The sequence below is a fragment of the Equus przewalskii genome, chromosome X, assembly GCF_037783145.1.
Source record: "Equus przewalskii isolate Varuska chromosome X, EquPr2, whole genome shotgun sequence".
In the NCBI taxonomy this organism is placed as follows: Eukaryota; Metazoa; Chordata; class Mammalia; order Perissodactyla; family Equidae; genus Equus; species Equus przewalskii.
In genome coordinates, this window is record NC_091863.1 from 29,737,548 (window position 1) to 29,764,882 (window position 27,335).

General features: G+C 39.9%; 1 pseudogene; it reads right to left on the reverse strand.

Moving 5' to 3' along the window:
• Window positions 1-24,431: 24,431 nt before the first annotated feature.
• Window positions 24,432-26,237, reverse strand: LOC103545077 (actin-related protein 2/3 complex subunit 5 pseudogene; annotated as a pseudogene).
• Window positions 26,238-27,335: the final 1,098 nt, after the last annotated feature.

Below are 27,335 nucleotides of genomic sequence, written 5' to 3' on the forward strand. Positions count from 1 at the left end.
CACTTTGGATTGAAAATTTGAGGTGACTTATTATCTTCATAAATTTGGATGTCCAAGTATCTCCCCAGGTTTGGGAATTTCTGAGCCATTTATTATTATTTTTTTCTTAGGATTGGCACCTGAGCTAACAACTGTTGCCAATCTTTTTTTTTTTCTGCTTATTCTCCCCAAATTCCCCCAGTACATAGTTGTATATCTTAGTTGTGGGTCCTTCTAGTTGTGGCAGGTGGGACACCACCTCAGCGTGGCCTGATGAGCAGTGCCATGTCTGCACCCAGGATCTGAACCGGTGAAACTCTGGGCAGCCGAAGTGGAGCACGCAAACTTAACCACTCCACCATGGGGTTGGTCCCTCAGTCATTATTTTTTGACAGAAGCTTTCTACTCCTTTCTCCCTCTCTTCACCTTTTGGGACTCCAATGATGTATTCATTATTTCTTCTGCTAGTATCCCATTAGTCCCATAGGCTTTCATCATTCCTTTTCTTTTTTTTTTCCTTTTTGTACCTCTGATTGGATTTTTTCAATTGATCTGTCTTCTAACTCACTGATTCTCTGTTCTGCTTGTTCAAGTCTACTGTTGAAGTTTTATATTGAATTTTTCCATTCAGTCATTGTATTCTTCAGCTCCAAAATTTCTGTGTGGCTCTTTTTTATGTTTTCTATCTCTTTGTAGAGCTTCTCATTTTGTTCTTGTATTGTTCTCTGATATTGTTAAATTATTTATTCATGTTCTCTTGTAGCTCTCTGAGCATCTGTAGAACAATTATTATGAATTCTTTGTCAGGCAATTCCTGAATCTTCATTTCTTTGGAACCAGTTACTGGAGATTTACTGTATTCCTTTGGTGGAGACATATTTCCCTGATTCTTTGTAATCCCTGTAGCCTTGTATAGGTGTCTGCACACTTGAAGAGACGGTCACCTCCTCCAGACTTTACATTAAGCGAAGCCTTTCACCTGTGGGTGGGAGTATGCTGGCTTGTGCTGTGACCCTGGGTATAGTGGTGCAGGGTGGCAAGTGCAGAGGCATGTGATTGCACCAGGGTCAAAGAGGGCATGAAGTCTCTTCATCTCAGGCCACTGAAGTCCACAGTATCAACAACTGTGTGGTCCTTGGCGAACACTATGGGGGGATTGCAGTGGCTAAAATGGCTGTTGGGGTCCTAATATGTGCCTCCAGATCTGGTAGCTAAGGACCAGGGCAGGCAGCAGTGGTGGCTGGAGCCAAGGAGTCAGTTGTTTGCACACATTTGGCTGTGGGGGCCATTTGCAGGTGCCTATGTAGTGGCAGGGGCTAGTTGCAGGCACACTTATAGTGATGGGGGTCAAGGCACAGAGCAAGGGCCAGGGCCCACTATGGGCTCAGCTGTGGAGACTCTGGCTGTCGGCATGCTCTCTTATAGATGCAACTATCCCCTGGGTCTGCACACTGCAGTGAAGTCCCATGACAGAGGTTTAGCTGGGGTGTGCAAGTGCACAGCTGGAGGACCTAGCTACAGCTGGGCACATTGGTGCCAGCTAGTGACAGAAGGCAGGGCCTGATCTGGGCCCACAAGCAGATTCCAGGGCCCTATTTTTCAGTGTGCTCTCCTGTGCCTGTACACTCTCCCCCCAGGTATGCATGCTGAAGTGGAGGCTGGTGACTGGCGTCAGGCCAGCGGCATGCAGATGCACATTTGGATGTGCTAGCCCCAAGCACAGGCCCAATAGCCCAATAGTGGGGTTCAGCCAGGGGGGCTTAGGTTGTATCTTTACTCTCACAGCTGCAGAAGCCAGAACTGGCTGCAAGTGTCATTCTCAGGCTCCAGTGGGGGTGAGGAGGTACTGAGGCAGTTGGTGTCTTACACATGTGCAGCCACAGAGACCATGGATTTCTGCCAGTGCAGGTCTAGTGCAGTGGGGAAGCAAGGAACAACTCAGGCTTCTGGTATTAGCAAACGTGAAAACCTATGGGCAAGAGCTGGAGAGATTTTTAGGAATCTGCAGTGGCTGTGCTGGCCTTTGGCTTCATAAGTGGCAAAATCTAAGTTTGTCTGCAGAGCAAGCTTCCTCCCATTGCATGTCTGCTATTAATAGCCTCTGTTTTTCTTCCTTGTTCCCAGTTCAATACTGTCTCAGCTTTGCTGGCCTTGGTGGGGTGAAACCCAAGTAGGACCTTCACGCAGTATCCTGAGAAGCTGGTTACTTACCTCGCTCTTCCTTTCCCGGTCAGAGGAACTCTTAATAGCTAGGAAGTTCCTTCTTGGTGCTGAACAATGCCAGCTTGGGGGATGGGATGATGAAGGCAAAATGAAGTTGTCTTCCTTTTCTTCTCGTGCAATTATTCTCAGTTTTTGTGTTCTACTGTGTTGCTAAAACTTCCTAAGTGGACTCTAGAGGTCTCCCAGAGCTATGTTAGTTCATGGATTGCTGTCCAATCATTGATATTTGTGGAAGGACAGGGAAGTTGAGTTGTCCTATGTTGCCATTTTTTCTGAAATCCTGGGAAGACCAGAATTTGATGCACAGCCTGAAGTAGAGTTTTCTCGAATCACACAAAGGTATTGTATTGGCTAGCGGTTGTATTGATCACTTCATTATTTTTTAGATATGTTATATATGGTAACATGCTATTTTATATGTATAATGTATGATAATGATGATGGTGATAAAAATAGACATTGTTGTTTTTTAAGCAGGTAAATTATCCATATTCTTGCATCAGTGCATAGAATGTGAGGCATTTTAGGTTGACCACCTTGAGAAATCAATCAGGATCAACAGCTATATAATCAAAAATAGTAGACAGAAGTACTCTATTTCTGTGTGCTAGTCCCTACCAAAGAAAGAATGGAATCAGCATGAAAGGCTATAATTGATCGAAAGATGGTATGGCCTTGGAGACCTAGATTACTTGTAATGAAATTAATTAAATAATTAATTAATTTGCTTTAGTACCAATTTGAATACAATGCAGTTGTAAACATAAAACAATAGCTCTTCTTTCACTGACATTCCAAATCAAATCTATAGTCCTAGTTTGCTGATTCATGAAAAAGGAAATAATTTGGGAATATTTACCTTTCTCCCACTAATTAGAATTGAGGAGACCAACAGAAATTAAATGGGATGGGCAGGATGGAGAAAGGGTCTCAGAGCAAATAATACAAGTTAGTGAAGAAACTAAGAGGTCAGTTGCAAGTTTGGGTCCAGATTTTGTGGGATCTGAAGTTTATACAATTTTGGGGTGCACCTATAAGGATAATGATATAATAAATACAAGATTAGGCAGAAAATTGAATAATTATTTGTAATGAGAAAAGAAATGACAACAAGTTTTGATTGTCTTGGAAAAGGAGATTTCCCAGCAATGCTTCCATAGACTGGTTTTCGGTTTGCAACCTCCCTTCTTCTCCTCACCTCGAGCACTCTACAACTCCCCAGGAACTCCCAGCATTCTCAAGGGCCCATGCACTTGAGAGGTCCTGATGATGCTGAAGCATCATTTGCTTCCTGGGGAATCCACCTCCGGTCACTGTTATGCCTAATTACATATTTGTCCCCCAAGTGCTGTCTCTTGGGTATTTACATCCAAGGATCTGGCTTCTAACTCACCTGTCTCTGGGAGCTGGAAGGGCTGGCATATGGTACTCGGCTGGGAGCTACAGAGGACAAAGTGGCGGTTTTAAACAAGCATGCAGGCACTTCCCATAGCTCTTCCACCTGGCACAGCACAGAGCGAGCAGGCAACAAAACCTAACTCCCATGTTCTCCCTGGAAGGAGTTAGCCTGCACATTTAGCACCCAACTTTGCCGGCTGCTGCCCAAGAAACTGGCTTCTAACCTGCCTGTCTCTGAGAGCTGACAGGACCTGACATATGCCAGGTCCTGGAGGCTACGGAGAGCAAAGCAGCAGTTTGAACAAGCATAGGGGCACACACCACAGCTCTTCCTCCAGCTCAGTGCAGAGCAAACGGGTGATAAACTTCAGCTCCAAGGTTTTTCCTGAGGAGCAAAGGAGTTGGACCACACATCTGGCACCACAAAGTTTTTTGCTGCTACTCAAGGGACTGATTTCAGTCTTGCCTGTCTCCAAGCACTAACGAGACCTGGCATGCTCTAGATGCCTGAGGGCTACCAAGAACAAGACAGTGGTTTGGAATAGCACAAAGGTTTGAGAAGCACCCAAAATCTCTGGCTGGGCTGATTGGTTAGTGTCTTCTCCTGTACAAGGCCAGTCTGTGAAAACTGGGAGAGTTGGCTGTTTTGTCTAATGTGCAGACTCCAGCATAGAAAGTAAAGGAAAGATGAAGAAACAAGGAAATTCCTTCCAAATAAAAGAATAAGATAAATCTCCAGAAACCAACCCTAATGAAATAGAGATATGAAAATTGCCCAACAGAGAATCCGAAATAACATAAAGATGCTCACTGAAGTCAGGAGAGCAATGCATGAGCAAGGTGTGTGTGTGTAGCTCCTATCAAGGGCTCTGATTGTTAGTTGTTTAAGATTAACACAAATTCTGCATTAGTATTTTCACAACCTCAGCAGTGTGATATATTTAGTAACAAGGCTAACATTGGTATTGCAGTAATTAAGTGCTTTGCCGTGTTCTTTACTTATATTTACTTACGTGATGCTCATAATAACCCAATGAGGAAAATTCTATGATTATTCCCATTTTACATATGTGGAAGCTAAGGCACAGAGAGTATTATTAACTTTCGTAACATAACAGAGCTAAAGTCTGTGTTGGCTCTGGAGATTGTGGACTTAATTGCAACTTTCTATTACCTTACCAGGCGGCAGGAACAACTAATGCTTGCATGGTATATATTTGCGACGTGGGGTCCTCAGCTATAAATGGGTGTTCTTTCACCCCCAGTGGAGGGCCACTTATTTCATGTCTTATCATGGTAGTTGTAAGAGCACATGACTAGAAGTATATTTGCTTTTTGATCTCTTGCTCATCTGTTTTCTAGGAAAACTCCAGCTTGTGTGCTAAGACACAGCTCTATCTTCTTTAGTTTCATTTTTCTTTCCCGGTTAGAGTTTGTTTTTCATGAGGTCGGAACCATGTCTTCTGTTTCCCCTCAAGCTTCCAGAATCATGACATGGTGCTGGCCTCATAAGAAGGGAATAACAGAAACTGGTTTGCTCATCTATATTTTTTTAACCACAAGCCATGACTGACAGTCAGTAATCTAATTTGCATAAAAAAACACATTCCTTCAAACAAGATTTATTGAGGGTCCATTATGTGACAGGGATGCACCAAGAATAAAACACAGTTCCGTTGCCATTGAGGAACTTATGGTATAATAGGAAGAGACATATGTAACAAATTATGTAGTGATGTGATATAGAGTAAGTGTTAGGATTCAATAAACGTGTGATGAGTAAATAAATGAGCTTCAGGGGTGATGAAGTAATCTAATTCCAATCTTGGTAAGAGATAGCTGACACACTATTAGAACTGAAAGAAACTTTTAGAGATTATTTTATCTAATCCCTCATTTTAGAGGTAAGAAATTGGATTTATGGGATTTTGAGTGAGATTTCCCCAGTTAGCCTATGAAGAAAAACAATTGGTAAAAAAAAAAAAAAAGATCGGGGCTGGCCCCATGGCCGAGTGGTTAAGTTCACGCGCTCCGCTGCAGGCGGCCCAGTGTTTCGTCGGTTCGAATCCTGGGCGCGGACATGGCACTGCGCGTCAGACCATGCTGAGGCAGCGTCCCACATGCCACAACTAGAGGAACCCACAACGAAGAATACACAACTATGTACCGGGGGGCTTTGGGGAGAAAAAGGAAAAAATAAAATCTTTTAAAAAAAAAAAAAGATCCTATAAATCCACTTAATCTCAAGAGAGTCTTTCTATGAACACCGTCTACTCAAAGGTATTTAGAGGCAACAGAATCAGCTCTACTACCGTCATGCACCCTCTCATCCCAGAATTGGCCAAGACCTAGAAACAGGAAGAAGGAGAATCATACCTGAAGTTTGGGGAGCATGCAAGGTGCCCAAAGAAAGGCTCCTCCCTTCCCTCTCCAAGACTCTCTTAAATCCAAGTGGTGATAGTGATGGGTCTGTTCTAAGAGAATCACTCATAAATTATGGCTGAGTCTGCAAGAAGGGGAACTGGGTTCTCTACTCCTCCTTACTCATCTGGATGTCCTGGTACCACAGTCATTAGAGAATTTTGGGAGTAGTTTGACAGGCATTTTCTGGAGGTTGGTGCATACTAAACAGAGAGATTGATGCCACTTTCTGATCTAGAGATTTCTGAAGATGGGAGTCCCACTGCAGAGGTTGAGGCCAGCAAGGCTTCAAGAGATCATGGCATAGGAGGGCTTGGAAAAATATGGAAGCATCTTCATTCCATCCCAGTTTGCCATAGTTCTTAGATTAGGGGACAACAGCAGTTCCTGTGGCTCCAAGAGGAGCTCAGAGTTTCTCAGGCCACTGACTGACCAAGCATTGGAACACTCAACCCAAAGAAGGGATTGGAAGTATGGAATATCGACAGGGAGCCAGAGGGAGATAATACATTACTGCTCTGTAGGGGTCCTCAGTGCTGGAGTGATCAAGAGTAAAGCTGATGCCTACCCCAAGTATCATCCACACCACCTACGTATCAATAGCGCCAGGCAGAATCAAACCAAATTAGAGTGAGACATGGGACTCCAACAGGCAACAGTTACATATGAGCATTTCTAAGCCCGTGATTTCCCTCCCTGTTCCCAAACCTGGAGGAGCTACATGTGTAAGAGCAAGATAAAAGAAATCTCCCAGACCCAGACCCCACTAACATATACACATACACATAAAGTGCTACATTAAGGGAAGGAGAAGTGGGAAGGGGAACAAACCACAACCTCTATTATTCCAGTCCTCTTGACACACAAACCCAATATTAACTGTAAGATCTTTAAAATAATAAATGTGATATTAGAGTTCTAAATAGGACAACAATTTAATGCCCAAATATAAAAGATTTTTCCAAATTTATAATAAGGGACTGGAAAAGGGAGAATTTGAGATTTCATAGTTTAAAAAGTAGTTAAAAGAAAGACTATTTCAAGTTTATAATTTAACCAGTTCACAGTGGTGTGCCAAAGTGGGGGTGGCAGGCACAGGAGCATTCTACCCTGACAGAGAAAACTATTTTATCACTGACATTTTAAAAATTTACTTAGCACATGTTGATAATAAAAGCATACAAACTTAGTTGACTTTATTATTTTTAATCTCTCAGAGACAATGCACTCCCTGTACTTGGAGCAGTCCCTACCAAACCTCCTTCTTGTTACACAATTTTCAACTGAGACTCCCCAAAAGCCATTACACTGGCTTGGTGATTTGCCCAAAGAAACAAAACTTCCTTTCCTAGGGAAACAAAATTTATTAGGGGTAGAGAATTTTCCAGACATTTTATAGTCTCTGGCCTTGATTTAAAATTATTTATATTTTTCTTTAAATTAGTTACAGGTTTAGGCAGATACAGTGGCTCATTGGGGTCCTTCGGGATCCAGACATGGAGACAGAGCTATGAGTACAAGAAGATTATTGTGGGATAATGCCTGAGAAAGATAAAGAGGAAGGTAGCAGGATTGGGCAGAGAGAGCCTTAGCCCACAATGCAGATCTGACAGTCTCAACCAACCCAGTAGGATGCTGGGTAGCAAAGATTGCTTGTTAGACCTCTGCATTGGGCAGAAATAGCCGGACCTTAGTAATCCCACTCTGTACAGCCATTGACTAGGGGACGTCCAGGAAGAGCATGGCATAAGCTAGAAAGATGTCATGGTCAGTTTGGGCTGCTATAACAAATATACCATAGACTGAATGGCTTAGCCATTTGTTTTTCACACTTCGGGAGGCTGAGAAGTCCAAGATCAAGATGCTGCACATCTGGTGTGTGGTGAGGGCCTACTTCCTCATTTGAGGATGGCTGTCTTCTCATTGTATTCTCACATGGTGGAGAACAGAGAGAGAAAAAGTAGTCTCTCATGTCTCTTCTTATAGGGGTACTAATGCCATTCATGAGGGCTCCTTCCTCATGACCTAATCACCTCCCAAAGACCCCACCTCCTAATGCCATTGCATTGAGTGTTAGGATTTCAACATGTGAATTTTAGGAGGACACAAATGTTCAGTCCATAACACCTGAGTTGGATCCTGAGGGTGATAGAACTGAAGACTGTCAGCCAACTGCACCTCTTGCAGCTGAACAGCAAGTTCTTTCTTGAAAGGAAATCTAAGCTGCACATATCCCTGGCTCCCACACCTAATCACACAGTAGATTTCTGCATCTCCAGCTTTTCTATTAATTTTACAAGTGTAATTAGTGTTTTGTGATGCCTCATTAGATACTCATTAACCACTTCTATACAGCCAAATAACATTTGGCTACCCAGCACGTTCAGCTGTTAAGAAAAGTAAATATAGTAAACATGGAACTGGAGTCATTGTGTGACTTGACTCAATTTGTGTCACATTTCAGCTTCCTTTTGATCAAATAAAGTTTGTATTCCCTGACAAAAAAATATGTATCTTTTATTCATATTTATACCCATTCCCTTCTCCTCCCCCTCCCTCCAACACACACACACACAAATACCGGGCCTGGCAGGGCACTGATGGGATTCAGAGCAGGCTGCCCCAAGATGCCCCACTCTGGTATGCAGGCTATTTCGAGCTGAAGACAATAAAGTCTCAGACTCAGCAAGAACATTTGACCTTTCCTCCCTAACTGCTTAAAATAAATTTAAAATGAAGGCCTGTCCCCAGGACAGGTCATCACCATAGATAACTTTGGACTCCAGTAGACTGGGAGGATCCTTGCTAAGCTCACTCTTATCAAAGTTCTATTTACCAAACATTTGCTTTTCCATTTCTACGTGGGTTGCCTTCCTCTCCTTTGAAACCCCAAACCACTGCCCCAAATGTCTTCCTTATCTGTAGCTGGAGATACTTAAACAGGTAGCCTCGGCCAGTTGGCTGAGTTGCTCGGTTTGCCTGAGCCTCTCACATGTATACATGTTATAAAGCTTTGTTTAATTTTCTCCTGTTATTCTGTCTCATGTGAATTTAATTTTTTTTCTGGCCAGAAGGATCCACTGTGGGTAGAGGAAATGTCTTCCTCCCCTACAGCACCAGCTGCCCAGGAGGGTCACAGTAAATGTTATGTTCAATAGAATAACTGACTACAGAATGTTTTACCTTCTTCCCTTTGCTTCTTTGTGTCACTTGCTATTGCTGGTAGTTCTGACTCTGATTTTGAAATTAATTCATTTTGTCTGCTTTTTCTTAATGGAAAGAATAAAATCCCCAAAAGTAAGGGATAATAAAAGAAATACTGAGAAGAAGAAATGCAATATTAAAAAAAATTGACTACCATTTTTTGGGACCTGCCACTCCAGTGACATCCAGAAAGGCTGGGAGTAAGATATGTTATAATTGAGGGATCCAAGCATTCATATATCAACACAAATTTAGGAAGGGAGGAAGGAATAAAGAAAAGGAGGGAGGGAGGAAAGGCAGAAGGTTATAGGAAGTAATTGTTCACCAAATTTGAAGGTTGGGAGGCTCCTCTGAGTAACTTTAATAACACCTTTGATTTTGTCGGTGGACTGAGGATAATTTTATGATTGGGGGAGGCTTACTTCCAGGATCAGAACATCTAAATACAACAGGGAGGTCCAGCTGGCAGCTGGGATGAAACATGAATGTCAGGAACCCTTAGGAGCTGCCAAGGAAGGACCTGTCCTTTGCAAGGTTTGGAAAAGGAGCAAATGATCACTGTCAGCCTGTAGCATCGCCTGGTGGTCACCCACAGGGTAAGTCTAGCAAAGCATGAAGCTGTCATTAAACCTAGATAAATGAATAAGAACCCTTACTTCAAAGGATGTGGCTTCATTTGCAAAGGCATCTACTAATGGATGCCTTCCTGTGCTAGGAGACAAGCCATTGACTCCTGACTTCCTGAAAGTACCTGGAGAGAGCTGCAAACGGGGAAGCTACAACAAGGCCGCATGGGGGCTTCCCGGAAGGCTCTCTGATGCAACTGATTATGCTGTTCTGCTGGAATAATTTACTTGTTTCAAATGCATAATTAATGGAATTATTATTCATAATTAGGAAATGCCCAGAGAGCAAAGAATACAAACAATGTTCTGACTAGCTGTCAGTAATTGTCAGGCTCACACTAATAATGCCCAGGAAATGAAAAGGCCCTGGCATTTTCCTTTAATTTTATTAAGAATACCATTTCCTAATAGCAATCGAGTGCTGTGGGCAGTGTATATCTTGCAGATTATGTCACCTCAAAGCACCATTCCTCATGGCATCCCTTGCAGAGTACACAGAGGAGGCCTGTCAGACAGTATTGTTTAATTAATTAGGGCCTTTCTAGTAGGAGCCTTTGTAAACAATACCCCCTTCTTCTCTTCTTCCTGCTCATCTCATCCTAAAATCATACGTAGTGCTGGTCCATTAAGGAGACACACTAAATTAAAGGAACAGAATCTGTTAGCTACCAGCTTGGCCTCTAATGAGAAAGCTTTATAAAGCCAATCAACTCAGTTTTAATGAAATGGCTTGTCTTCTTGTAGTGGGGGAAAGTCATAGCAGTTTTCCTACTTTAGAAACTGCTCCAGTTTTTGTTTTCTTTTTTTGTTTCTGTTGCTGCAACTTATCGATATACCGTCAGGCTCACCAGTGCAGAATATCGCAAACTGCAATGAGCTGTAGAAAGACCCTGGTCAGAGTGAAGGACCGTTTGCAGAGGCAGTCGCCAACTTCTCCAGTGGAACGTGTCCTGGACTACAGTGATCAGAAAAGCCTGGGCTCCCCTGTGCAAGTGTCCAAAGAAATTAAACAGGGATGAGAGGGAGGCAGATAACAGGCCTCAAACACACTTCGCAGTTTGCTTCTCCGTTTGAGTGTGCTCTATAGGATTTTCAAAAGAGTGTGTGGCTGCTGTGCTGGATGCAGATATTTGAGTTCTTTTCAGGTCTAGGAACAAGAAAGGGAGGAGGCAGAGAATGCTTTGGTGTGGATTAATTCAAAGCAAGCTAGGTGCAAAAAAGCTAAATGTGGCAATTCGGGATGTAGGAAGAGATAGCCCAAATTTTGTGTAAATCTCACAAAAAATTATTATACTTGGTTCTGCCTCAGAGCACCTAAAACTATAATCAAACTCTGCAATTTTATCCCAAAGTGGGTCACTTTTGCTCATGCCAAGCTAAAACACAAAATGGAAAGGAATAAGGGTTAAGATAACTTATTCCTACCAGGGCTCTGGGCAGAATAAATTTGACCCTTCAGCATGTATGACTGCTTACTACTTAAAGACTGGTACATGGTCCAGCATCAGCTAGAAACTTGTTAGAAATGCAGAATTTTGAACCCCACCACAGTACCACTGAATCAGAATCTGCATGTTAACAAGATATCCAGGGGTTTTCTGTGCACATTGCAATTTGGAAAGCCCTCATCTAGGACACTTGCTAAAGTTATCGCTGCAGTTTAGAAGGGATAAAGATGCATACTGGGGTTCATAAAAAGCAAGAGTAAATCTATTTAATATTCTATTTAACCTTCTTTCTATAGAGAATTACCTTTTTAAAAAAACTACTTGCTTCCTAAACCTTTGAAAAGACAAGTTGAATTTTGTTGTAGGGGAATGACAAGAGTCAGACTTTTCCATAGCTGGGTAATATTTTTAGTGAGCAGTGGGCTATTTTCAGAGCAAATGTTATATTATTACCCCAAAAGTTACATGAAATATTATAAATAGTAGGATTCTCTTTTCCTTTTGGGGCAGCAAACAGACAAATTAATGGGTGCTGCCCACTTTATCTCACAAGGCTCTGAAAATTATTTTAATCACATTAAGGAGAAATGATCATTAATGCAAAGCAACTTCACCTTAAACATGAGGGTATGTTGTGCAGGGTAGTATAAACAGTCTCCAGGGGCCAAATACTAAAGAACAAATATTAAAGAACATTCCATTCAACAGCAGAAGCAGAATACCCATTCTTCTCAAACACACATGGAATATTACCCAGGATACATCATATGTTAGGTCACAAAACAAGTCTTAACAAATTTAAGAAGATTGAAATCATACCAGCTACCTTTTCTGACTACAGTAGTATGAAACCAGAAATCAATAACAGGAAGAAAACTGGAAAATTCACAAGTATGTGAAAATTAAATAACATACTCGTGAGCAACCAATGAGTCAAAGAAGAAATCAAAATATATCTTGAGACAAGCAAAAACAAAAACACAACATACCAAAACTTATGGAATGTTGCAAAAGCAGTTCTAGAGGGGAGTTTATAGCAATAAATGTCTACATGAAGAAAAAAATGAAGATCTCAAACAACCTTAATCTACACCTCAAAGAACTAGGAAAAACAAAAGAAAAAAATAAGCCCAAAGTTAGCAGAAAGAAGGAAATAACAAAGATCAGAGCAGAAATAATTGAAATAGAGAATAGAAAAACAATAGAAAAGATCAATGTGACAAAAGCTAGTTTTTTGAAAAGATAAACAAAATTGACCAACCTTTAGTGAGAAAAATTAAGGAAAAAGAAAGAAATAAAATCAGAAATGAAAGAGTAGATATTACAACTGATACTGTAGAAGTACAAAAAATCATAAGAGACTACTGTGAACAATTATATACTAACAAATTATATAATTTGGATGAAATGGATAAATTCCTAGAAATATACAACCTACAAAGACTGAATCATGAAGAAATAGACAATCTGAATAGTCTTATAACTAATAAGGAGATTGAATCAGGATCAAAAGTCTCACAACAAAGAAAAGTCCAGGACCAGATGACTTCCCTAGTGAATTCAACCAAACATTTAAAGAATTAACACCAATCCTTCTCAAACTCTTCCAAAAATTTGAAGAGGAAGGAACACTTCCAATCTCATTTTACAAGGCCAGCATTATCCTGATACCAAAGCCAGGCAAGGACAATACAGGAAAAGAAAATTACAGACCGATATCCCTGATGAACACAGATGCAAAAATCCTCAACAAAATATACCAGCAAACATAATTCAACAGTATGGTAAAAGGATTATACACCATATTCAAGAAGGACTTATCCCTAGGCTACAAGGATGGTTCAACAAATGCAAGTCAATAAATATGATACACATTAACAGAACACAAAATAAAAATCATATTATCATCACAATAGATGCAGAAAAAGGATTTGACAAAATACAACATCCTGTCATGATAAAAACTCCCAACGAATCAGGTATAGCAGGCATGTACCTCAACAAAATAAAGGCCATATATAACAAGCCCACAGATAACCTCATACTCAAGGATTAAAAGCAAAAGGCTTTTTCTCTAAGATCAGAAATAAGAAAAGGATGTCCACTCTCACTTCTATTCAACATAGCACTGGAAGTCATGACCAGAGAAATTAGGCAAGAAAAAGAAATAAAACGCATCCAAACTGGAAATGAACAAGTAAAATTATATCTGTTTGCACATGATATGATCTTATATATAGAAAACTCTAAAGACTCCACCAAAAAATTGTTAGAACTAATAAAGGAATTCAATAAATTTACAGGATACAAAATCAACATACAAAAATCAGTTGCACTTCTGTACACTAACAACAAACTATCTAAAAGAGAAATTAAGAAAGCAATCCCATTTATAATAGCGTCAAATACAATAAAATACTTAGAAATAAATTTAACTAAGTTGATGAAAGACTTGTACACAGAAAACTATAAGACATTGATGAAAGAAATTGAAAGACAAATAGAAAGCTTTCCTGTGTTCTTGAATTGGAAAGTTTAATATTGTTAAAATGAGCATTCTGCCCAGTGACCTTACAGATTCAATGCAATCTCTTTCAAAATTCCAATGGTGTTTTTCACAGAAATAGAAAAAAATCCTTCAAAAAACCCAAAATATGAGTTGTCTTTTTTCAACAGGAATTAATCCTGAACAAGCTGCTGACACCATTTTTAATTTTTAAATGCTTGTCTTTACATTAACTATTAATAAATTACCTAAGTACACTAAATAATATGACTATGACTAGCATTATTTAAAAAGAATAATGTCCTTTCATAATCTAATATGTAAGAAAGAATATCAAGTAACAACCATTCATGCTACATGTATTGCAAGGAAGAGAATTGCAAGGAAGAGAACAAATCTTTCCTATTGCTGCCTTCTACCTCAGCGTCTAAATTTTTATCTTAAATTGAGATTAAGTTAGCATCAGGCCTCATAGGGTAGAAATGGGATCAATGCAGCTCTGTATATTGTCAATAAAATGCTGTAAGGTGGACATGTGTTACTAGATTTTCTTACATGCTTCACCTGAAGACGTACTGACCCCATTTAGTTTTTTCCCGTAAAGGACCAGACTGACTTCACACTTATGATACTTTTTATTGTTCAGGAAAGCAACATTTGAACCCTCAAATAAAATGAGTTTTAAAAGACTATGAAGAGACAGAGATTGGGTTGGTAGTTACCAGAGGGGGAGTGGGGAGGGAGGAGGGTAAAAGGCATGATTAGGCACATGTGCATAGAGATGATTGTAATTAGTCTTTGGGTGGTGAACATGGTGTAATCTACACAGAAATAGAAATATTATGATATACACTTGAAATTTACTTAATGTTAAAAACCAATGTTACCACAATAAGAAAAAAAGACTATGAAGAATCCGATGGCAAATTTTAAAGAAATTATTATCCTTGCCACACTTTTCATTCCAAGTGGTCCAGTGAATACATACTGTTTGCCATGTAGTCAGATAATAGCAATTCTTTGAAACAAAATTACAGGTCGAATGATTTCACTTAAGGTCCATGAAAGACATAAATTCTATGGAGAAATGGCTGTGGGAAATTCTAGGGATAAAGAGGCAATTGTGAGTTGATCCTTTCTAAGCAGAAGATTTCCCACTCCCTACAGCCATTACTCACCTACTTGCTTGTGTCCAAAATATGATTAACGAGATACAAAATGGTCGATTACATAATTAAGGAGAATTCAAATACTTTTAGGAGAGCTAATGCAACTAATTTGTAAGTAACTGAAGTGAAGATATTTCCTGACAGTGGGTCTAAAGGGTAAAGTAGGAAAGAAAGACTGTCTTGGATGAGAGCGTCATGAATTGTCACAGAGAGAGGTCATAGACTCCAGCACATATTTTTTTCTGTTTTACAATTTTGCCTGGGACTCCCTGGCCACCAAGAACTTCTGGAGACATATTTCTCAGGGTAATAAAGGCACAACTGTGAAAAAAGCACCCATGGGATTTTCTCCTCAAAGCACCAACCCAAATCTAAAAGACTTGAGATTTATCAGTGGCAATGATGTTGGGTGGAGAGGAAGAGGAATGTCAGCAAAGCCTGAACACTGGGGATGCTGCCCTCCCTAATTCTCTAACACAAATCTTTATTCCTTCCTTTGCTCTTGGTTCATACCTTTTTCCCGAATATGCCGCTCCCAACTTCTCAAGGAAAGCCATACAAGGGTTATCCCAAGGTTTAAGAAGTGTTGGTTGGTAAAGATCTTGCTCTTATCTAAGTCTATATTGATGAATCAGGTGAAGAAACGACTTAGGGAATCTAGAGGCAAAGGCCAAGCAGATGAAAACAATTGCTCCTACAAGTGATACTCAAAATACCTAGGTTCACCTATGTAAATATATGTTGCATCTAATAAGATGTGAACTCCATACTGCCAGCAGGCCAAAACAGACAGAACTGCTTCCTTTCAAATATTTTTTAAGCTGCATATGCATTTTGTGAGATATTTTGTTCTTAAAGGACAGCATTGATGTTTACTAAAAAATTATTTCATCTATAATAAAATATATATGATTCACTCTGGGCCTGATGGCCTAGAGGGATGTTACTTCCCATCAAAGGGGCTTTAAAAATTCATCAATGAAAGTCTGTGTTCATGGGTTTCCCTAAAAGGCAGAATCAGAGGCAGGTATTTTATTTGGAAGTTATTCTTTGGAAATTCCTTAGGGGATAGTGAAGTGAGACAAGAAAGAGAGGAAGCCATAAACAGTGCATTAGTAAGGTGGTTACTACTGCAAACAATTGGAGCTCGGTCCCATTAAGGACCTCCGGCCTGCCCATCATTGTTTGAGAGCTGCTTCTTGGGGTACTAACTCTCTTGGGGACTTTGGTCTGTCCACTACAGAGACTGAGGTAGCTCCAAACAAGCCTTCAAGCAGAGAGTAGCAAGTGCTTGCATTAAGCAGCCTTTAGTATGTTGAGGTCAATGCCAAGGGTAGAGGCATAGGGCACTAACAGCATCAGTTAAGGGGCCCAAATCAGTTAAGAACACACAAACTTTCATTTCCCACTCAGAACAATCTAGACTGCTATGACAGGAATCTTCAAAAGTCTCTCTTCTTCTGCAAGGCCATTCAGCATACCAGTCGTATTTCCCTGTGACAAATATCACAAAGAATGGAAATGGAGGCAAGATATAATCTTGTGCAGAATAGATTGGCATTTCTACACTCTATGATAGACATACACTCATTTAGGAAATTTGCTGCTCATTAAGTATCCTACTGACATCTCATGAGCTCTCTGGGAATTTCCAGTGCATGACAAGTCCTGATTGGCACGGTTAGTGCACAGTAGAAGGATATTGTTCTATCTCATGGTCCACTGCTTAACGTTATCTGTCAACAGCCAAAAGGATGGTTTTCTCCCCCAGAGTGTCTCAGATGAGAAACTTTTTCAACTAGATTGTTATTGTCTCTGAAGTTGATTTTCCATCAGAGTTAGAACTTTGGGGAAAATAGGTTCTAGCTTTTTCCCAAGAAATGAATCTCAGTGGTGATATAAAGACATTCAACTCAGATAAAAACACTTTATTCTTATTGCTGCAAATATGGGCCATTTGCAATATCTGTAAACTTATTTTCTCTGCAGTTTGAGGATTCTTTTTGGAATTCACAGACATTTTAACAACAGGTTTACTAATATTTCAGTTGCTGAAAACATGAATTTTATTTCAGCATTGTTTTATGAAGGGAGATCAGTTAATTTTGTCATGACAAACACTAGCCTTTCTTTGTTATTTGTGAATCTTACGAAAGGCTAAACTCTGGTGATGATTTTTGCTGATTTACGATAATTTTGAAACTTTTGAATTGTGATACTCAGTATGACTTTTGAAAATAAAATCTCCCACTGTTCACTTCCTGCTTGAATTTCCTAAGAATAAGGACATTTTATTCCATAACTGTAATATAATTGTCAACTTCAGATACGAAAACTGAGACACTGGGGTCAGCCTGGTAGCGAAGCGGTTAAGTTCGCACGTTCCGCTTCTCGGCAGCCTGGGTTTGGCGGGTTCGGATCCCGGGTGCAAAAGCCATGCTGTGGTAGGCATCCCACATATAAAGTAGAGGAAGATGGGCATGGATGTTAGCTCAGGGCCCGTCTTCCTCAGCAAAAATAGGAGGATTGGCAGCAGATGTTAGCTCAGGGCTAATCTTCCTCAAAAAAAAAAAAAAAACAAAAAAGAAAACTGAGACAAAAAATTGGTCAAGGTCACAAAGTTTTTTCATCTGTAAAAAGAGAATAATAATGGAACTTACTTTATGTTTGTTATAAACTCAAATGGGTAATATTTATGAAGCACTGACAGAGTAGGATCTATATAATTATTTTTTCAAATACAAATCTAACTAAATCAGCCTACTTTTTTCTTCCTTCCTTATTTATTTTTTTCCTTTCCATTCATATGAGATGCAAAAAAGAGCTATGAATTTTTCTAGAAAGACGTACAAATTAAAGGACATTCATTTTTACATAAGTGATATGCTTTATAACATCATTAGAACCTTCCTTGGTAACAGTCTTGAGGTATTGGATGGTGTGTAAATTGAATTGTGAGTACTACCCTTATCCCGGTAGCTGGTTTTGTGAAATGGAGCTCTCTGGATTCTGATTCACATTGTCCATCTTTAAATGCAGCCAAGTGCTTTAATGGAAAGAACAGTAGGGTTGGTCCCATTTAGTCATACTTAGCTTTGGAACATAAGGAATTTCCTCTTTCTCTCAATTTCTGTAGATTTTGAGGAACTCTGCAAGTTACCTATAAAATGAATTGATAAATTCACAAAGATCCCTTCTATCTTTAATATTCTATGTTTTTGTACCTGTAAATTTTTGTTTTGTTTTGGTCTTTGTATTAGTCAACTCAGGCTGCCATAAGAAAATACCATATACCGAGTCGCTTAAACAATAGAAATTCTTTTCTCAGAGTTCTAGAGGCTGGGAAGTCCAAAGTGAGAGCGCCAGCAAAGTAGGTTTCAATTTGAGACTTCTTCTCTTGGCTTGTAGGTGGCAACCATCTCACTGCGTGCTCATGTGACCTATTCTTTGCACACACACTGAGAGAGAGCAACTCTTTGGTGTCTCTTCTTATAAGGGCACTAATCAGGTCATGGGAGCCCCATCATCTAGCCTTAATTACTTCCCAAAGGCCCCGTCTCCAAATACTGTTACATTGTGGGTTAGGACTTCAACATATGAATTTCGGGGGGTACAAACTTTCAGTCAATAACAGTCTCTTACATGATTTATTCTGGACCCAGTTAATAAGCTTCTCCTTTTTTTTTTTTTTAACTCAGCTTCAATTTACAACTTAATAGATTTGATAATACCCGGTTTATGATGAGCAGCTCTGGTCTCTTAGCCACTCGATATCCAGGAGCTCAGTCTTTACAAGGGTCCAGTAGCACACTGGGAGCTGATTTTTGGGGTTTGTTTTAGAAGGATAGTTTTTTGTCATGAAGAACACGGCTTATTTTCAGAACTGTAGAGGTCTGCTCCACTGCTTTCCTATTGGGGCTTGCCAGAGACTTCACACAGTATCATTATCCACTCCGGATACCTCTAGCATCATCAGGTCTAAGTCACATGACCCAAGGATTAATGCAACTTGTACGTCACACTAGACTTGCTGAAGAGCCCTCTCTCAAAACGGACCCCATTCAAAACAGATATGAGATAGCAGCAGTGTCCCCAAGTGCAGTAAATACACTGAAGCGACAAAAAATATATGGTGCTTTGTCCTTAATAGCTAGAATACACAGAATGTAGGATTGACCCATTTCACCACTACTCTCACAGACCCACTTGTGAAATCTTTAGCTCTCCCAGATTAGAGGTCATAGTTCCCAGAGGGGGAATAAACTGACAGGAACACGTGAAGAATTCCACTAGATGAGAAGATGCAGTTACCACCCGTCAATTTGGGACTCCTTATATCAGTGGGAAAGCAAGTAAGGAGTTACTGAACTGGGGAATGGAATATACTTTGATTACTATGAAGAACAAAAATGTTACTGCACAATAAGGGCAAAGGGGAGTGTATCTCACACCCGGGGGTTTCACTGGGACATCTCTTGATGCTTCTATCTCAAGAGATTAGTAAAAATGGGCAATTTTAGTAACAGTGGCTCAACGAGGGAAAGACTAATAAGGGCATAGACGCCTTGGAAATGAAGTTCTGGTTCACCCTACAGCTAAGCAACCCAGATGGGATTAAGTGCTGGCAGATGATGACGGAAATCTGGAGTTGTGGTAAAAGAGAAGATGGTGAGTATCTATTACGGCCTCCAGACCAGATACAGCAGCAGTCACAAAAATAGTTATATTTTTAGGAGATTCCAGTTTGCAAAGATTGGCTCTTCACTTTCACTCTCAGAGTACAAGTAGATTGGAGGGGTACAGTTGGTTAACATGGTTTTTGTACTTCCCCTGATTCTCTTGGCCTTACATGACCCACAACCACCACTTAAAGTTTTCTCACCTGTTTCATGGAGAGCCTCAGCTATCATTTTCATGGACACCTCTCCTAACACTGCCAGCTTTCTCCGCTTCTCAGGGTGATACTAGGCTTCCACATGGTCTCAGAGCAGCAGCCACCACAGTTCGGACACCCCAGGGCTACAACCCACAGAAGTTATTGCTCTTCCCACCTCTTCTTGGTTTATATGACGTCCTGCATCATGGATGAGGGGATCTGACTTTCCTAGTGGCTGCCTGGAGGAGCTCAGTAACAAAACCTGGAGACTTCGGGAATTAATATTCTGTGTGGCAAGTACGAGCCAGTGTAATACAGTAAGCAAAAAGATTTTGTTAAATAATTCCTACTCATTTTCTTCTTCACAAATATTCTTCTGAGATACAATGGCTTCATATATCCTCTCAAGGGATGGCCCATGAGATCAAGCAAACAGCTACGTGTCCTTATGAAGCTGTGGCCAGCTTGATCATACAACCTGTTACATTTATTTTTCCTTTGTTTTGTGTTTTCTTTTTTGCCTCAGTTCCTCCTCTGTCACCTCACTTGCTTCCCTGGGATTTCACACTCCTCCCACTCCATCCTCAGTGAAACATTAGAATTTAAGCTTTGTTATAAGCTCTGTTTTCTAAGGAACTTGGACTAAGATATGATAAGTTTAATGATTCTGTGCGTGCATGCAGTGGGTCATATAGAAATCCTGCGAAGATGAGTGAGACTTCTTGTCATGAACAGGAATAGGATTTCAATTATAAGGAAATCACAAAGATAAATGAGGTGATGTGAATTACATGAAACAGAAGAAGAAAACAGAAACATGAACATCACAAAAGAGGGAAATTACTCACCAGATTTAAGCATTAAGCTTCCCTTGAGGTTTTTCTTAGGGACAAGGAAGGGTAATAAATTTGGAATGAAATGAAGAGTCTTATTGACAGTAGGAGAACAAATACAAACTCCTAGAAGAGAGCAGACTATCAAGAATGTCTTCCTTCTTGCCTTTGTAGATTTTTAAAGAGAATTCCATGCAGATATTTATATTAAGATAAACATTGTTATATTTGAGATAAAACAAATACATGGGTGTGGCCTTGGCTATTTCTAAAGTGAACAAGAAGCAAAAAGTATAAAGGAAGTTAAAGAATATTAAAAGTATCATGCAATGGTTTTGTGGTCCTGGCTCCTTTAGGGGTTTTCTTTACAAAGTCCATGTGGATCCTCGTTTAGGGAAAACAATAGATAAACTGATTTCCAAAGTTTTCTTTAGGGCCAAGTCAAGTTGAAAAGTTCTCTAGGGCCAGAGTGCAAATATAAATGCCTGTATCTTCTATATCAGTGAGTCTTCAACTTTAGTATGTGTCCAAATCATGGGTTTATTAAAACATAGATTGTTGGGTCCCACATGCGGAGTTTCTAATTCAGGAGTTCTGACATGGTACTGAGAATGTGAACTTCTAAAAAGTTTCTAGGAGATACTGACGTTGCTGAACTGGAGACCAAATGTCGTAGGAATGATATTATATCTGAGTCTAAGACATCATTTTAAGATCTATGATTTCAAGAAAAAAAGTAAGGAATTCTCTTCTGAAATTCACAGGACACACTGTCAGAAGAACAAATGTGAAATTTAGAATCAAGACTGTCCTAGAGAAATTTACACCGGAATGCTAAAAATCATTTCCTACTTAGTTTCTATGAACATTTGAAAATTAATTTTTTTAAATGGGTGTTTCATAAATAGCTAGCAGTTGCATTATAATTCTGTACATAAAAGATCCTTCTTATAGCAATTTTTTCTGCTACATAGGCATGAAGTAAATCTTCCTGGGGAACTGTGTGGGTGGATTAGCTGAGGTATCTTTTTTTTTTAAAAAAAAAAAAGAAGCATTTTTGAGTGTAACTGATAAACAAAACTGCACATATTTAATGTATACAATTTGATGAGTTTGGAGATATGCATACCCCTGTGAAATCATCACCACAATCAAAGCAATAGACATGTCTATCTTTTGACTTCCTTCTGTTCCGTGGAGGGGAAAAAAATGCTGAAACATGTATACACCTCTTTTTTCTCTTGAGCCAAATCTGATGCCCTCAAGCATTTCTCTGAATATCTGTTGTAAGAAATCAAAGAGGCATTGAAAAATTGCTGTTTGGAATTGTCAAATCAAAGCAATAGCAGCTGTATCATAGGGTAGAATTTGCCTTAAAATACAGGCTATAGGTTATGAGACAAATAGTTCCTTTTCTCTGTGATTCAAGGGAGTTAGGTGCAAATGGACTAGACCAATGTCATACATCTTGGCTGCTCATTAGAGCTTTTAAAAACTCCCAAATCTTGGCCTCATTCCAGATCAATTAAATCAGTCTGAGGATGAGACTCAGGCATCAGTGTTTTTAAAGATCCCTAGGTGACTCATATGAGCAGACAGACTGAGAATCAGTTGTCTAGAAAGAAAACAGGCCATTCTTCTCACAGAAAGAGTTATACAGTCGGTTTCTAGCAGCGCCAGAGTACCTTTTTGCATGAAGTAAGAGAACTTTTGACTCTTTGAAAAGAAAATTTGCGTGTTCTTAAATTAAAACAGCTTCACTAAATTTATTGGGACACTTGAAAAATGCTAAGAATATATTTTCATTTTCATGATGACCCATAGGGAGTGGAAAGGTAGGTTTGAGAGATTGGGATTGGGAAATGGTGAGGCTCCGTATTTAGGCTTGTAGGCATTCCTAGGGATTGAGGGATAAAAGAAGTAATGGGAGAAATTCACGAGAAAGAAAACATCAGTCGAAGTTTGGAGGAACAGACAGACACTTGAACGGGCTGTCTAAGAGGAGTGAATGATAGCGCAGCAAATGGCCATGATATTTGGGCATTGTTAATGTGCACAGGAATCCTGTTGAAATTGAGTCATCAGCATCCACTGCCAAACCCCTAATTTCAAGGTGCCTTGCATTGCCTGGGCCCTGGGGCTGTACAAGCATCTGAGGAGGACTCCTTTTCACAGCAGTCATCACTTCACCTAAAGACCTCCAAGCAAAAGTGATGCATGTTCATGCCCCTAGCCTTCTTGTGGTCCACATCCAAATTCCTTGTTATGGATACTCCCATTGAAACCTCTCAGAAATCGATTTCCTAGAAAGAGAAAATGGGTCTCTTACTAAACCAAGAGGTTATAATGATGTAAGAGAGAGCCCAGCACCTATACGTCAAGCCACCTATGATGTATAAAGAGGGCATGAGAATCCCTTGAAGCCAGGCAAAATCAAAGCAGGATCATTCTCATTTTTCCTTGATAACCCCTCTGCCTTCCAAAGAAGAAAGATCTGAAGTGAATTGTTAGCTAGGTGGTATATGGGAGAGTTCCTGAACGGAAGGATACAAATTCAAGGATCTTAATTTAAGCCAAAAGTTAGACTAAAAAATAAAAATAAAACCCCAAAATTGAGTGGGGGAAGGGAAGACCAGTGCTGGGAGATCCAGGATAAGCACATTGGCTGGGGCCAGTGTGACTGGTGAGGCTGCACAGAGGGAACTGTGGGACCCTAGGCTTGGTGATGTGTCTGGCTTCCTAAGAGCAATATTGTGTGAGGAAAAAGATGTTTATGGGTATAAACGACATGATGTTCTGGTGTCCTACCATTTTAGGCAGTGTTGTGCTCTCTCCTCTAGTTCTTCATAGTGAAACCCGATTTGATAAAGGACTTCCTCAGTCATTAATACTTGGTGGGTGTTTAATCTCAAAACATTGGCTCTCTAAAGATTACATGCATTTCCATGCCTATCCTAAAATTGCAGAAGGAAAGCTTCAACTGTTTTAAAGCAATTTTACTTGCCAATATGCATTATAAATGACTTTTGAGAGGAAAGAGAAATGTTCCCCAATGTTCCTTAAATTACATCACTTAGGAAGTTGTGTGTGCTGATTTTTAAAAAAACAATGTTATATATAAAGAATCCTGATTATACGTAGAAAATATAACAGAAAGAGCAAATAGAAAAGAGTGAAACCATAAGACTAGCATGAGGTCAATTAAAATCTATAATAAATGGAGGCTTGAGAAAGAAATGTGGAGGACAAGAATAAATCACCTCTGAATTATATTTGCAGTAAATAGAATAAGAAAAGAGATGGGCTGATGTTATGATAATAGATCACAGAGAGGAAACACCTCATCTCATGTTACTTATGGGGTTTTTTTCCATCAAGTAGAATGACTCTTAAAAGAAAATTGAAGAACAAACGTAAGAGTTAAAGAGAAATTCCAGGCCCCAAGTTGAAATGTTTCAAGGAAAACAGTTCCCAGTTAAGGAGGAATATGTTTTTAGAGTACTTGATGGTTCTTTCTAGATATAGTTTCTTTGATGTGAATTGAAATCTGGGTGGACAGCCTGCCCTTTCCTCTCCCCATGTTCCACTGCCAAATTGTCAGATTAAAAATGTACCTTGAAAGACTTGAAAGGGTGAGAATTTTTTCAAAAATAAAATTTATTTACAAAAAGTTTTGCTTTATAGAGTAACAATATATAGTGAGGTTATCAAAAAACTGTTTTTTTATTCAACACTGACATTTTATTTTCTGAACTTTATCATTTTTACAAAACAAAAAGCAGTATCAAAAACAGCAGAGTTTACAGAATTTCTGCACCAGTTTTCACACAAGTCAGTGATTATGAAACTGGTGTCCACTGTAAATACTAAACACAGGCTGATTTTTCTCTTGGTCATATGCGTTCAGGCGGTTTCTTTTTGCTACTGAGTAATAACTTTTTATAAGCACCGGTCATTTGTTGAGAACTGATTGGGTTAGTCCAACGAAGTAAACACTTTTTCCTGTGTGGCATTTTCTTTTTTTAAAAAACACTGAGCTAAAATACAGAATGTGTATGTGTTTGGATCGGAACCAAATCTTCTGAGATCCCAATTACCCTGAAGAACACTGAAGACATTTATAGGGCATATTAAATACTAGTTATATACCTCATAATGTCTAAGGCAGCTACTGTATTTCTACAGAAAACAGCATTTCATTCAGAAGCTGCCCAGAGTTTGAACTACATCATAGTTTCCACATCCTTTCTGATTTGGAGCAGTTTCTCCAAATAGGGCCATATGATTGGAACAAAAGTCGTACGCTCACGCCAAACAGGCTCTGGTATGTTACAGATACATTTGTGTAGAGCAAGACTCCTTTCCTTGCTCTGGACCCTGGGTGACCACGAAGAAATCAAGAGGCCATGATTATGGGACGCTGAGAGGAAGAGGCATACTTAAAGTCACATGATCTGAAGGCAAGCAGAGACAAAGCCGGAAGTTGGTAGTGGTGTTCACCCACCACTTGTTCCAGAAACACATTTTGCTTAAATAAGGGAAGTATGGTCCAGTTTTGCAATGTTAATAGCTGCCAGTCTCTCAAACATATTTTCTTTTATAAAGATCATTTCCTGGCTAGCAATGAGTCAGGAAACTGGCCTCAAATCCTGATCAAATTTTTCACTGTTAGTCAAAAACAAAACCAAAAAACAAAAACACCAGTCAACAGGGGTTAAAAATTGCACAATTGAACTTGAATGTAAATCATATTATATACAGACTGGTATACACGTCACTGAAATAGTTCCGAGAGCAGGAAACACTCCTGTTAAAACATCTCCTCTATATTATCCCAGTTTTCATTAAAGGAAAACTGATATGTAATTTTCTTCTTTACAAATATGAAAAGGGAAGCAAGAAGGCAAAGCTGAGCGAAACAGATGCTACCCAAAGGGGAGCAGTGGCATTTGGTTATTTTGGTCTTTGTACCAGCAACTCCGACACCCGCAGGAGACATCCAGTTCCTGCCAGACTACGCGGTTTTCCTCGCAGTCAAGACTGGAACAACGGACCCTACTCCTCCGGCAGCAAGTGCCTTTTCATGCCACTGCAATAACACAGCGCTGCTATTGTCAGAGGGGCTCTCAAAGCCTTTATAAATATACTTCATGAGGTGATCCACACCATTCTTGTCCAGGGATTGAACTGCCTTTTCAATATCATTAGCTTTAAAAGAGATGAGTACCTTCAAGACAATGCTGCCTGCTCGATCCTTCACCGCCTGACTCTTGGTGTCGATGGGGGGTTTTTCAGAGCTGCCTGTAGGGCAGCCATCGTGTTTCCTTGCCGCAGGCAGGAGTCCACCTCGCCCTCGTCGGCCCGGCCTGCCCGTCGCCCCCCGTCTTCCTCGTCCACGAACTTGTTCTCGTCATACTCATCCACATCCACCTTCCGGAACCGGGCTGACGACACCGTGTTCTTCGACATCCCCGATCCGGCCTGGGGGCAAAGGCCTCCTCTCGATGCTGCCTCTGCCTCAGCAAGCCCACTGTGATAGACACCCACAGCCCGGCGCCTTTCTCAAAAAACTTTTAACGTTCTCTGAAGAATCAGAAAGATATAGACATTTGCCAAAAGGTTGGAATGTATACATACATTTCCAGTTTTCAGTTTGGGAAAGAGAATCAATTATATGATCTACAGTCCTGTTAGAGTAATATGATTAGAAAGCCAGCCATTATTGTTGATGAATAATGAATAATAGGATTTTTAAATACTGTACTTTTAAAACTGAGCCCTAATCACAAGGATCTTGCATAGGTTCACTAAGAATAAATTATGAAAAGTCAAATTTATTTTTTTGAAAGACCAACCAGACTAATAAATGCAAAATATATAATATATCTGGATTTCAACAAAGTATTAGAATGTCATATTATCTTCCTAGGGAAAAAAGAATGGGAAAACTATAGCTAAATTATATAGTTAGGTGATTTTGTGACTGGCTGGTTTATCATGGCTAAAATGCTGCTTAAAAATGATTTGGCATGGCTGCAGTAGAAATCTGCAGTGGGAGCATTCTGTCTTTGGCACTACCCTCCTCATTTATGTCAGTACTTTGGATAAAATCTTAAAGGTTTCTTACTTCCAGGTACACACAACAATAATTGGTATGAAATAGACTATGTTCAATGGCAGAAACTAAATATAAAAAAAATACCCTTGGCGGGGCCAGTTTGGTGGCGCAGCGGTTAAGTTCTCACATTCTGTTTCGGCAGCCCAGGGTTTGCCAGTTCAGATCCCGGGTGTGGACATGGCACAGCTTGACAAGCCATGCTGCGGTAGGCGTCCCACATAGAAAGTAGAGGAAGATGGGCACAGATGTTAGCTCAGGGCCAGCCTTCCTCAGCAAAAAGAGGAGGATTGGCAGCAGTTAGCTCAGGGCTAATCTTCCTCAAAAAAAAAACCCTTGGCAATTGGAAACATGAAATAGATCTACATATACTCATATTTATTTGTTTTTTAATGCTATAGAGAAATAGTCTACACTTGAGATAAGAACTGATTAAGGATAGAATGAATTGCCCTGAGAAGTACTGAGTTCTCTGGCATTTGTTGGAGACTAGTTTGACTAAACCCAGACAGTGGTTACAAAGAAAAGCCAAGGACT